Consider the following 12,421-nt stretch of genomic DNA (forward strand, 5'->3'; position numbering starts at 1 on the left):
ATCTGTAGTGGATGGCACAATGGGTGCTGCAGTCCAATAGTAAAATTTAATTTACAGTCCGTGTTACACTTTGACCCATGTAGTAGAAACCTAAGGGTGAGGTAAATATGCCAATTAGGAAATTCCTAATTGTATTATGTTGAAAGGAGCAAACAAGCACTTTGACGCTCATTAAAAGGAGTAACGTGCATAGAGTTGTACAGCTAGTAAAAATATAGGGTGCAACAAAGCTGAGCAATATGCGGTGACAATGCAGAAAATGTGGATTTCCTACATTTATTGTCTTTGGTGGTGAAAAGGTAGAGTGCAACTGTTTAACAATCTGTAATAACTAAATGGATAAATTAATGCATAAACAATCAAATATGTAAATACATAAACACATACACACATACATACATACATACATGCTTACGTACATACCTACCCATGCGCATGCATGTAACATATATCAACACAAAATTAAAGATGCATAGTTAATGTCCCCTCCAGAAGCTCTATTATTTATGATGTACTAAGTAAGAAAGTGTATACTTGTGGGATACAACATTTGACATATAGGGCTTAACTGCACTTCAATAGTAGATCATCTGGTTCCAGAGACCTAATTGCAAATGACAGTTTTCACAAAAAAGATCAATGAGATTAGAATGGTACATTGTGTTTTTTGAGTCAGAGCTGATTTTAATAGACTTTTGAAAACTGTGAAGGCGAGGGCATAAGTATATTCCTGGTGCTGTAATTTTCCCAAAAGAGCATAATTAGCATTCTACAGTCATGTGATTCCTCACTTTAGATTTTCTTACACCCTGCTTCTATTGGCCATGTAATTACACTATTTTATTCTCTGTTCTCACATCACCATGTGATAACTTATAACAATATGAAGTTTCTTGTACTTACTCAAGTATTATTGCCAAATGACCCAGAAATTCGTGTCGAAAGTTAACTTTACAATTAAACTAACGTGGAATGCCTTAAGGTACATGTTTTAATCACTATTTCTGTTTGTATGTCCATTTCACAGGATTGTGTAAAGAATAATTAGGAGAGAAAAAGAAAATACAACAGCCCTTTCCAGTTTCAAGTCATTTGCGATATAATGACCGGCTAGATACAAGGTGTGTATCAGTTGCATAGATCTGGCTAGATATCTGTGCAGACTGAAATATGCTAACGATTTAGTCCAGGAAACCATGGTGTGACTTGGAGTGTCACCCCTCTTATTGAAGAATAACTAATAACATAATTTGCTAGATGTCGGACTGCAAAATGAATACTTATTATTCTATTAGAGTGAACTTACTATTGACAGGATATATTTTATTGTTGGGGTTGTCTAATGTTAATCTCCCATTAACTACAAATGCACTTTTATCAAATGGAATTTGACACCAATGCTTCGAAATTAAGGTTTATTGATCATTTTGTACAACGCAGTGCCGAACCCACATAATTATGTCTATTTGTAGCAAGGCTACCTTTACCAATGAAGGGCCTGATTAGGAGCAGGTCCTTTAATTCCAACCCGAGCGTAAACCCCTGTTTAACCACGGGTCGGAATTACGAGTTTTGTTTCATTTGATATATCTGATAACTATAGGATGCCTTAAATAACTCAAAGCTCGTTAAATTTCAACAGGTTAAACCTGACGAAATTTAACAGGTGAAAAGTATACAGGGCCCGATTAACACATTAAAACTTCGCCCTGAAGTCTAAGCTTACCTTTGTAAATTGGACCCTTAGACTTGATGTATAAGTTTGACTTTGTGAATTGGGCTCTTAGACTTCAATTCTAGGTGTAAGTTTACCTTTGTTAATGTGGCCCTTAGTATTCATGTTTCATTTGGAATTTGGGGAGTTAAATACCAAAATCTGCATGGTATTTCCCATCACTTCGTTACAGGTGCTAGTTATAGCACCTGATAGACGCTTTATCCCATGTATCATTATCAATCAGGTGAGCAAACTAGCGCCTACGCTCATAACCACTGTTCCATCTATGTCACCCCGAGCGCGAGTGTAATGTGTGAAGCACACACAGGCAGCACCTTTGATAGGACAGCTTGTGCCAACACTTTTAAAACAAGTGTGGCGTGAAAAACTCTCACTTCCTTTTGCAGTAGGTGGAGGTAGAGACCACCGATGAAGGGTACACAAGCAGAAGGCAAGTTTGTCAGCAGGTGGCTCCTGCTGAAATCTTTTGTTTAAAAGGATGCAGCTGCAGGGCAGATTGTGCGCCTTATTGAAAGTAACCATGTTAATCACAGTGCCGGTCATGCGCTGCAATTAACATGAATACATTTCCAAAGGCACACAATCTGTCCAGCAGCCGCACCCTATTAACAAATGGAAGGCAGCAAGTCTACAAACACAATGTGTGCTTTCAGGTGATTCTGAAAGCACATGTCGTGCTTGTAGACTTTCTGCATTTTATTTGTTATTAGAGCGGGGCAGATTGTGCACTTGGATACGCCCAGGAAAATAGGTTGCAGAATTTTCAGTCCAGTCCTTTCACTGTCCAATTCATTAGCAGCACCTGCAGGCCAAAACAGCACAGGCCACAGCAAAGTGGTAGTTTCTCCTCACAGCTTTTCCAGCTAATATTCCTGACAGGTTCCTTAGTTAATATGAGTTCTAAAATTCTAGGGTCAGGGCTCCAATATTTATATCACTTTTCCCTTTGATGTTTTAGGCAGAAAGTCTCTGACTTCAAAAGAAGCCAGTTCTGTCCTCTCTAGTTCAGTTTCACTATGTGGAGTTGCGGCAACGTTGTGCAGAGCAGACACAGCCTATTCAGGGGTTAGTAAAAAACTCCTCCAACCACTCTAAAAATGCAGAAAAGGTCTATTTAGCCTGGCTATGAGTTACCAAGAAGCCAGTCAGATGACCGCATGTGAGACAGACCGCGTATTTCGGCAGATATACGTTTCTTGGATGTTGTGAAAACACTATTTGAACCTATAATGCTGTTGGAGTACATAGGAGAATTTGGAAACTGACTGGCTTTTTCAATGTGCACAGATTCCTGAATTAGGACTACCACAAAGAAAATAAAGCCTTGAAGAAGTCCAGTAACGGACGAAACACATTGGCTATTCCTTTTTATAAAAGAACTTTGAATAAAGAACAAATTTTAAACTTGAAGTGCCTGATAGACTACTCTTGGGAAAACAAACTAAACATCCTGTTTTTTATTTACAATGAGACCTTGTCTAAAGCTTTGCACAAAAAAGTGTACCTTAAGATGAATACTTGTGCTGATACTATTTGAAGGGTGCGGGGCTACACTGTGTATGGAAACATTACTTTGCAACCTGCGTTATGGCCAGCAAGGCTTACTTAGTGGTGACTTATAAATATTTAAAATGAAGGTTAGGTCTGTTAAAAGGAGTTATTTTCAAAGGCCAGATGAGAAGCTTAAAACTGCACGGGTAAGCTACAGCAGAGTAAGCCTGCAGTCATGTTTACACTCACACTGTAGTGTATGGCACAATGAGTGCTAAACATCAATTGTGGCATTTGGCTTGCAGCCCTTGGTACACTTTGACTCATATAGCAGGGACATATAGGTAAGTTAAATATGCCAATTAGGAGAATCCTAATTTTACTATGTTAAAAAGAGGAGCATAAGCACTTTATCACACATTAGCAGGAGTAAAGTGCATAGTGTTTTACAGCCTGAAAAAATATAGGGTCTAGCAAATATGAGCAATCTGTGATAACCATGCAGAAAATACACATTTTCTACACTTGCACTCTTAGGAGGTGCATAGGTAAAATGCAACTGTTTAACATTCTGTAATAACATAACATAAATATATGTAAAAGAAATCAAATAAATAAATTCATGGGCGCATACATACATACATACATACAAATATACATGCATACATACACACTAGCCCAACATAAAGTCCACAACCTCTAATATTTATGATGTGCTAAGTAAGAAATGGTATGTATGTCTGTGGCATTCAAAATCAGAGGTATTGGGATACAGCTTAACTCTACTTTACTAGTAGATCATCTCGTTCCAGAAACCTAATTACAAATGTGTGTTAACAAACAATCAATAAGATTAAAATGGTACACTGTGTTATCAGAGTCAGAGCTGATTGTACTAGACTTTAGAAAACAGTGAAGGCGAGGGCATAAACACATTTCTGTGCTTCATGTGTCACAGAAGAGCATAATAAGCATTTTAAAGTCATATGATTCCTCATTTTAGATTTTCTGACCCCCTGCTTCTTTTGGTCATATAATTACACTCTTTCATTCTCTCCTTTCACATCACCATGTGATAACTTATAACTGTATGAAATTCCTTGTCCTTACTCAATTGTCTAATGACCTAGAAATTCGTGTTGAAAGTTAACTTTACATTAAAGCTATAGTGGAGAGTCTTAAGGCCAATTTTTTAATTACTATTTCTCATTATAGGTCCATTTCACAGGATTGTGTAAAGAATAATTAGGAGATAAAAAGAAAATATATTCCAAGCAACAGCCTATTCCAATTTCAAGTCATCCATCTATCATTTACTGAATGAGGACCGCCCAGACACATTTTGTGTACCAGTTGCATAGATTTGGCTAGATATTTGCGCAGATTGGAATATGCTAATAAAATGTTGCTCCTCTGGTTGAAGAATGACTAATACATCATTTACCAGATGTCTGACTGAAAAATGAATACGTACTGTGCCTATTAGAGTGAATTTACTTTTGAGAGGATGTTTTATTGTTGGGGTTTTCTAACGTTAATCAACATTTACTACGAAGAGTCTTTTATTGAATGTTATGTGACAACAATGCTTCAAGGTTTATTAATCATGTTGTAAGAAGCAGTGCTGGACACACATATTTAGCAACGTTGGCCAATGCCCTATGTAGTTATTGAGGAGTTTGGCTCTGGTTCACCCCTCGGCCGTCACCTACCCAGCCGGACATCAGACATTGTTTTCCTCTTCAGCAATGCCATTAGACCCGTTTACAGGGAGTGCCTTTCTCTACCAGCTTGACTCCTTTAAATGGTCCCCATAACTATGCCATTGTCCAAAGCACTCCTACTCTCCTTGTTGGGGATGGATCCAGCATCTTTGCTCTGGAGTCTCAGAGACCCCTTTGAGAGAGTCCACGGTGACAAGGGCGACACACATAGTGGAGGACTGGGATTGATCCCCTTACCACTGGGAGCCATCTCCTACCCTGCCGGAAGTCGGACACTGTTTTCCTGCTGGGTTTCCTACCCATTCCCCCACCTCTTTCTTCCTTTATTCTTCAGAGTGTGCCCGTGACCATTGCACTCCTCTCCTCTTGTTGGGGAGAGATCCAGCATCTATGCCCTGGAGTCTCAGCGACCCCGCTGAGAGAGTCCACAGTGACAATAGGAATCACACATAACTGAGGACTGAGAATGATCCCTGTCCCACGGGGAGCTGTCTCCCACCCAGCAGGACGCCAGACACAGTTACTTCCCCGTCTCCACGCTGTGTCCCCTACCCTCCCAACCTCGGCTTCTCTCCTTCATTATTTGGCTGCCTCCCTTTTTCCTTTCCTCTCCCCCCTGAATTCCTCTCCACTTGCCTGCTTTGTCTATCCTTATACCTATAATCCGCTTAATCTTCCCCCGCACCCTCTTACCCCTCTGCACTCCCAAGAACCAACGGATGTAACTGTAACTGTTGTACCTTCTGTAACAATGTGTAATTTGTAACCTATGTAACTCTCCTCATGTAAAGCACTCTGATACCTCCGGGTCTAGCCAGCGCTATATAAAACTCAAGTAAATGACAAAAAATATGCCCATATGTAGCAGTGCTGCCTTTGCCAATTAAGGGCCTGATTACGAGTGGTCACTTAATTTCAACCTCCACATAAACTCTTATTTGCCCATGGAGCAGAATTGCAAGTTTTGCTTCATTTAGTGTATCTAATAACTATTGGATGCCTTAATTACTTCAAGGCTCATTACATTTCGATAGGTCAAATCTGCCAAAATTCAACAGGGTTTCAAAAAGCATACGGGGCCCAAGTCACAAAGGTAAACGTAGACCTGAAGTCTGAGTTTGCCTTTGTAAGTTGGGCTCCTAGACTAGAGATCGACCTCAGGTCTAGGTTTACCTTTGTTAATCGGGCCCTCAGTATTTAACACATCATGTGGTTTTTGGTGCATTAAACACCAATATCTGCACATTGTCCCCTATAAACTCGTAATCGGTGCAATTTATGGCACCTGATGAATAATGTATCCCATGGTATCATCATTAATCAGGTTAGCTAAATGCCACCTACACTCATACTCAGGGCCTAAATGTCTAAGTTCCTCATTACGAGTACAGGGATAAATCCCGATCCCTGTGCAAACGTGTTTACACAGGGATTGCACTTACAAGTTGTATGGTAAATATCACACCCTCGTAGTTTTTTCCTGATAAATTCTGTCTGGTCACACCTGCTGAACTTTATCGGAGGAAAAGGCCTCACGAATGCAAAACATTTAGAATTCAGTGTGTTAAAAAACAATACCACATGTTATGCCTTGTTTTCCTGCATGGAATCCGGAATGGGGTATTTACCACACATGTTAAATACCTCACCCTGGGGTAATGGTATACACCATGGGGCATATTTACGAGCCCCTCTACATCGCTTCTGCACCATCCAATGTGTGGCAAGTGCGACGCAACTTAAAAATGAGATTTATAAAGCTACACAAGGCCACTTTGCGTGGCCCTGGGTGGCTTTATATATCTTGAGTAATGCAACGCAATGCAAATTACTGTGCTGCATTGCTCTGCGCCAGGCGATGTTTTAATGGGTGATGCTTGGGTGTTCTCACACAAAATTCAACATTTGTGACTCATTTCCAGATTTGCCAGAAGTTGTAAACCTGGGAATGTACTAAAAACCTTCGCCTCACCAAGTGAGTCAAACCTCCGAGAAATATCTTTATTTCTCTCCGTGTTTTCCTTTTTATATCTGTGATGCATTCTGCAGCACACATAGAAAGAGGAAAACGCCTCATGGGTTTAATTTTGCGGATGATGGTGCCCCTTCCTGCACATGAACAAGCCTCCTTACAAAGGCACCCTTGCACCATGATGCATGGGTGCCTATGGGGACACAAGGCAATCAAAAGGGAGCCATCACAGAGGAAAAGGCATTAAAGCACTGTATCAACATAAATATTGCAGATTCCTACCCTTTCCCTGTCACACAGTGCAGTGCAGTAAAGTGAGTTGCTGCACTGTAATCATGACTTGGCCATAAATATGGCCACATGTGCGGAAAATACCTCCTTCTATTCCAACAAACCTGTAGGTCATTTTTTTGACATTCACAAACTGAGAGTTTAGTTTTACTAATAGTAATTTGCCAACTGGAGAGACCATGCATACAAAAAGAAAGGCCTGTCCTATCTTTTTATGAGCGAGCCTCTGCAGTCACAAATTACTATTAGTAAAAATAAATGTGCAGTTTATTAATACCATAAAGATAGTAAACGCACACAAAATTGTTAGTTTAACTTTGTGAATAATGCTCGTAATGAGGGCCTAAGCATCACCCTTGTCCTTCAAATTTCCCTTTTGGACCTATTCTGATTTTCTCACCTGCACAGCCCATCTGATTTTGGCCCACCAATGCTGCAAGAGCATAGCACACCCACAGACATATAACAATTAATTATGACTCGAAGGCCAGATTTAGCAGGTGCCTTACTTGTAACCCCGGAAGCTTGTTTCCTTTCCAGTGTAAGAATTGGCTTTTGTAGTTTGGTTTGCCCTGTTCCCATCATGCACTGGGACAGGAACAGACTAATTTGCATACAGCCAGGTTCTGAAACTGGGATGGTGCAATGAGCTAAAAAACGGTGTAGCCCTGTTCTTTTGACTGGGTGAGAGTATTCTGCTTAATTCAGAGACTCTGTCCCTCACCACCCCTTGTTGTAAATATTTTTGTCCACCCTAAGCGTGGAAGGGTATACTCAGACATGAGTCCCTTGCTCATTGCACCATCAGGATTCAAGCAAGCCGGGCCGAAGACGGCTGTAATGCCAGAAACCGGTCCCCGGAAGCTTGTTTCCTTCCCTGTGTAAGAATTGGCTTTTGTAGTTTGGTTTGCCCTGTTCCCATCATGCACTGGGACAGGAACAGACTAATTTGCATACAGCCAGGTTCTGAAACTGGGATGGTGCAATGAGCTAAAAAACGGTGTTGGATCTAGCCCTGATCTTTTGACTGGGTGAGAGTATTCTGCTTAATTCAGAGACTCTGTCCCTCACCACCCCTTGTTGTAAATATTTTTGTCCACCCTAAGCGTGGAAGGGTATACTCAGACATGAGTCCCTTGCTCATTGCACCATCAGGATTCAAGCAAGCCGGGCCGAAGACGGCTGTAATGCCAGAAACCGGTCCCCGGAAGCTTGTTTCCTTCCCAGTGTAAGAATTCGCTTTTGTAGTTTGGTTTGCCCTGTTCCCATCATGCACTGGGACAGGAACAGACTAATTTGCATACAGCCAGGTTCTGAAACTGGGATGGTGCAATGAGCTAAAAAACGGTGTTGGATCTAGCCCTGATCTTTTGACTGGGTGAGAGTATTCTGCTTAATTCAGAGACTCTGTCCCTCACCACCCCTTGTTGTAAATACTCTCAGAAAAGACACAGGATTGCGATTAGGGCATTTCAATAAGTGTTTATTGGTCCAATGACAGTCTTATGTAAAACAAATATGCTGCGACAATCAGCAGACAGAAGCATAAAAAAATTGTTTGCTTGTGCCAATATTGTAAAGAGTAGATACATTTCCACCATAGTGCTAATACGATGAACATTAGTAGTTCAGATAAAAACAGTAGCACTTGCATATTCTTAAAATGCAAGCACTAAGTAACTTGCCTAAATGTACCTATTCTAGATCTGTATGTGTAGCATGTATATGCGTGTAGCATACGTGTATCTCTAGCCAAGAAAACCCTAGAAAGAACCAGCCTCCTCATCTGATGGTTGGGAATGAAGGACCCCGTCTTTGCTTCGAGGTTGACACCCCCAAGGGATGTCAGATCGCTGCGTGTCGAAGATTCAGCATGCAGGAACCCGGATCAGCTTGGAAAAAATTCTCCTCTATTTTGCAGAGTGGAACAAGGGTCTTATATACTACAGTGGTCACCCCAGGGTTTCTAGAATCGAAATGTTTTGAAAACAGTCAGAAATTATTTGAAAACAATCAAAAATGTTTTTCCAAACAAATGTGATCATGCACAGCTGGATGTTGGGAAGGGATGAAAAAGTGGTGACCCTCGTACAGAATAATGTACTAAGAGCCTGGTGTCGAAAAGACATGAGCAAGCTGCCAGGTAAAAGGTCACCTGTTTAGAATCGCTATTGACATGTGGACGGGACAAATGTATGTAATAGGGGTATACGTGACCGGACTAGACTAAAGGACAACACCCCTTTTTACGCTGCACTTTGCTTGATAGGAGAGTGCCATGGGTGTTGATGTGGGAATTCCCACACAACACTCATGTATTCTGCCATATTCCCAGATTTACAACATTAATAAACCTGGAAATGCATCAGAATTGGCATAAGGAAGCACAACAAGGAGAAATACTTTTATTTCTCCTTGTTTTTTCCTCTTTCTATGCACGCTGCATTCTGCAGCACACATAGAAAGAGGAAAAAACCTCACACAATTGTTTTGTGCAGGAAGGTGTTCCATCATGCACACAATCAATCTCCCCTAAAACGTAGAAACCCTTGCACCATGATGCAAGAATGCCTTCATTGGTGCATGGGAGCCAATTGCACGCCAGCGCAGGGAAAAGGGGGAACATCCATTACAACGCAGTGTTTACACCGCACTACCATTACAACGCTGGTTTTACAACGCAAGTCGTTACCACGACTTGCGCTGGAGGGCGCTCTAGGCTAAGAAATAGTGGATTTACTATTCCAACACCTTCCCTACTGTACGTAGGCTGGTGTTGGAATAGTAAACCTTACTATTCCTAAGTCCAGCACCCTACAGCGCAAGTCGTGGTAACGACTTGCGTTGTAAAACCAGCGTTGTAATGGTAGTGCGGTGTAAACACCGCGTTGTATTGACATACAACCAGGGGAAAGCACAGGGATGTGACATATTGTTGTAAATATGCCGCATCCCTGTGCTTTGAAAGTGAGGAAGAGCAGCCAAATGGCTTGCTGTGCTGCGCTGCATCATTGTGTTGTATATAAGGCCCCAAATCTGTATTTTCCATAATTTTCAAGCTGTTTACTCCCAGTTAACCCTTATACTGGTGGGTCTCAAAACCAGATCTTTTGTCAATAAATCAGCATAAAGCTTTTTTTCCACCTGTAGCTCTTTGATTTCTATGTGTCCTTGTGCAACTAAATTCAGGGCTGTGCAGTTGTGCAAACACCACATCAATACCTCAATGCAACATCAAGCTATAGCGAAAACTGTGAAGATATTTTTATGTTTTTAATGAAATTTAAAAAGCATGTAACACTAACCAAGGAAATGCTGTCCTGAATGTCTGAAGCCTGAAAATTCTAAATATGGGATGTATTTGCGCACTGTAGTCTAGACAATCAGATATGTAATATTAGAGTAGATCACAACTTTGTGGCAGAATCACTGTTTAAGGTGCACTATTTAGTTGTTGACTGGTGTAAAACTCATGAATATATGGGATGTAGGCAACTGTATATTTTCTAATGATTTGCAATCTAAAGAATTTACTGGTGCAACCTAGACATACCTTGCAATCAATCAATCAATCAGGGGATTGTAAGCGTGCTACTCACCCGTGAGGGTATCAAGGCGCTGAGGGGGGTCCGCAGATCTGTTTAGCCGAAGTGCCAGGTATTGAGGGTCTTCCTGAAGGTGTTCAAGGCGGGGGGCCGTCTGATGTCTGCCGGTAGCTTGTTCCAGTTCTTGTTTGCAATGTGAGAGAAGGATCTTCTGCTTGCTCTGGCTCTGTGGATTCTCGGGGTTACGGCCAGTGTGAGTTTGGAAGATCAGAGGATTCTTTTGGGTACGTGGAAGTTAATTCTTTCGTTGAGGTATTTGGGTCCGTTGTTATGTAGGCATTTGTAGGCATGAGTGAGGATTTTGAAAGTGACTCTTTTCCCCACGGGGAGCCAGTGGAGACTTCGTAGGTGTTGGCGGAAGTGTTCGTTTTGGGGGATGCCGAGGACTAGTCTGGCAGCAGTGTTCTGTATTGTCTGGAACTTGCGGAGTAGGGACTAGTTGATGCCGGCGTAGAGTGCATTTCCATAGTCCAGTCCGCTGGTGATGAGTGCGTGAGTGACTGTCTTCCTTGACTCAGAGGGATCCATTTGAAGGTCTTTGCGGAGGATGCGGAGGGTGTTGAAGCAGCTGGAGGTGATGGAGTTGACCTGAAGGTTCATGGTAGGTGATGAGTCGAGTATGATGCTGAGGTTCTTGGCATGGTCTGAGGGTGGTCAGCCACCAGGTGTTGTCCCATGGAGAAGGGGTGGTACCGAGGACGAGGACTTCTGTCTTCTCAGCTTTGACCTTCAGGCAGGTATGGTCAACCAGACTGCGATGTCTTGCATTCCTTTCTGGAAGTTGAGTTTGGCAGTGGTGGGGTCTATGGTGAGAGAGAGGATGGGCTGGGTGTCGTCAGCATAGGATACGATGTTGAGGCCGTGTTGTCTGACGATGGCTGCATGGGGGGGCATGCAGATGTTGAAGAGGGTGGGGCTCAGTGATGAACCCTGTGGGACTCCGCAGGTGATTTTTGTAGGGTCGGAGAAGAAGGGTGGAGTCTAATCCTTGGGCTTCTTCCAGGGAAGAATGATCGGATCCAGCCCAGGGCTGTTCCTTGTATGCCTGGTCGTGTTGTCTGGTGACTAGTGTGCTGTGGGAGAAGGTGTCGAAGGCCGCTGATAGGTCTAGTAGGATGAGGGCTGCGGAGTGGCCTTGGTCCAGGAGGGTGCTGATGTCATCTGTGATGGTGAGTAGGGCAGTCTCTGTACTGTGGTTGCTACAGAATCTGGATAGGAACATATCGAAGATGGCGTTCTCTTCAATGAATCATGTCAGTTTCCTGTTGACTGTTTTCTCTGCAACTTTGGCTGCGAAGGGGAGGCGCGAGATGGGCCCATAGTTCTTGAGGTCAGTGGGGTCAGCAGGGGTCTGTCTTCTGCGCACTTCCATTCATATGGGAAGGTGCCTGTTATGAAGGTGGTGTTGAGGGTGCTTTGTAGTTTGGGTGCAATTTCTGCATCTCTGTGGTCGATGTGAGGGGGTCAGGGGTCATGGAAGCCTCCAAGTGGATGCTTTTCATGGTTGAGGCATTGTCTTCGGCCATGATCGGTTTCCCATTGGAGATGGTGGGCTGGCTGGTGTTTCTGGGGGGCGTTGGCCATCTGTGGCGCCTGGTGG

The sequence above is a fragment of the Lissotriton helveticus genome, chromosome 4_1, assembly GCF_964261635.1.
Source record: "Lissotriton helveticus chromosome 4_1, aLisHel1.1, whole genome shotgun sequence".
Classification (NCBI taxonomy): domain Eukaryota; kingdom Metazoa; phylum Chordata; class Amphibia; order Caudata; family Salamandridae; genus Lissotriton; species Lissotriton helveticus.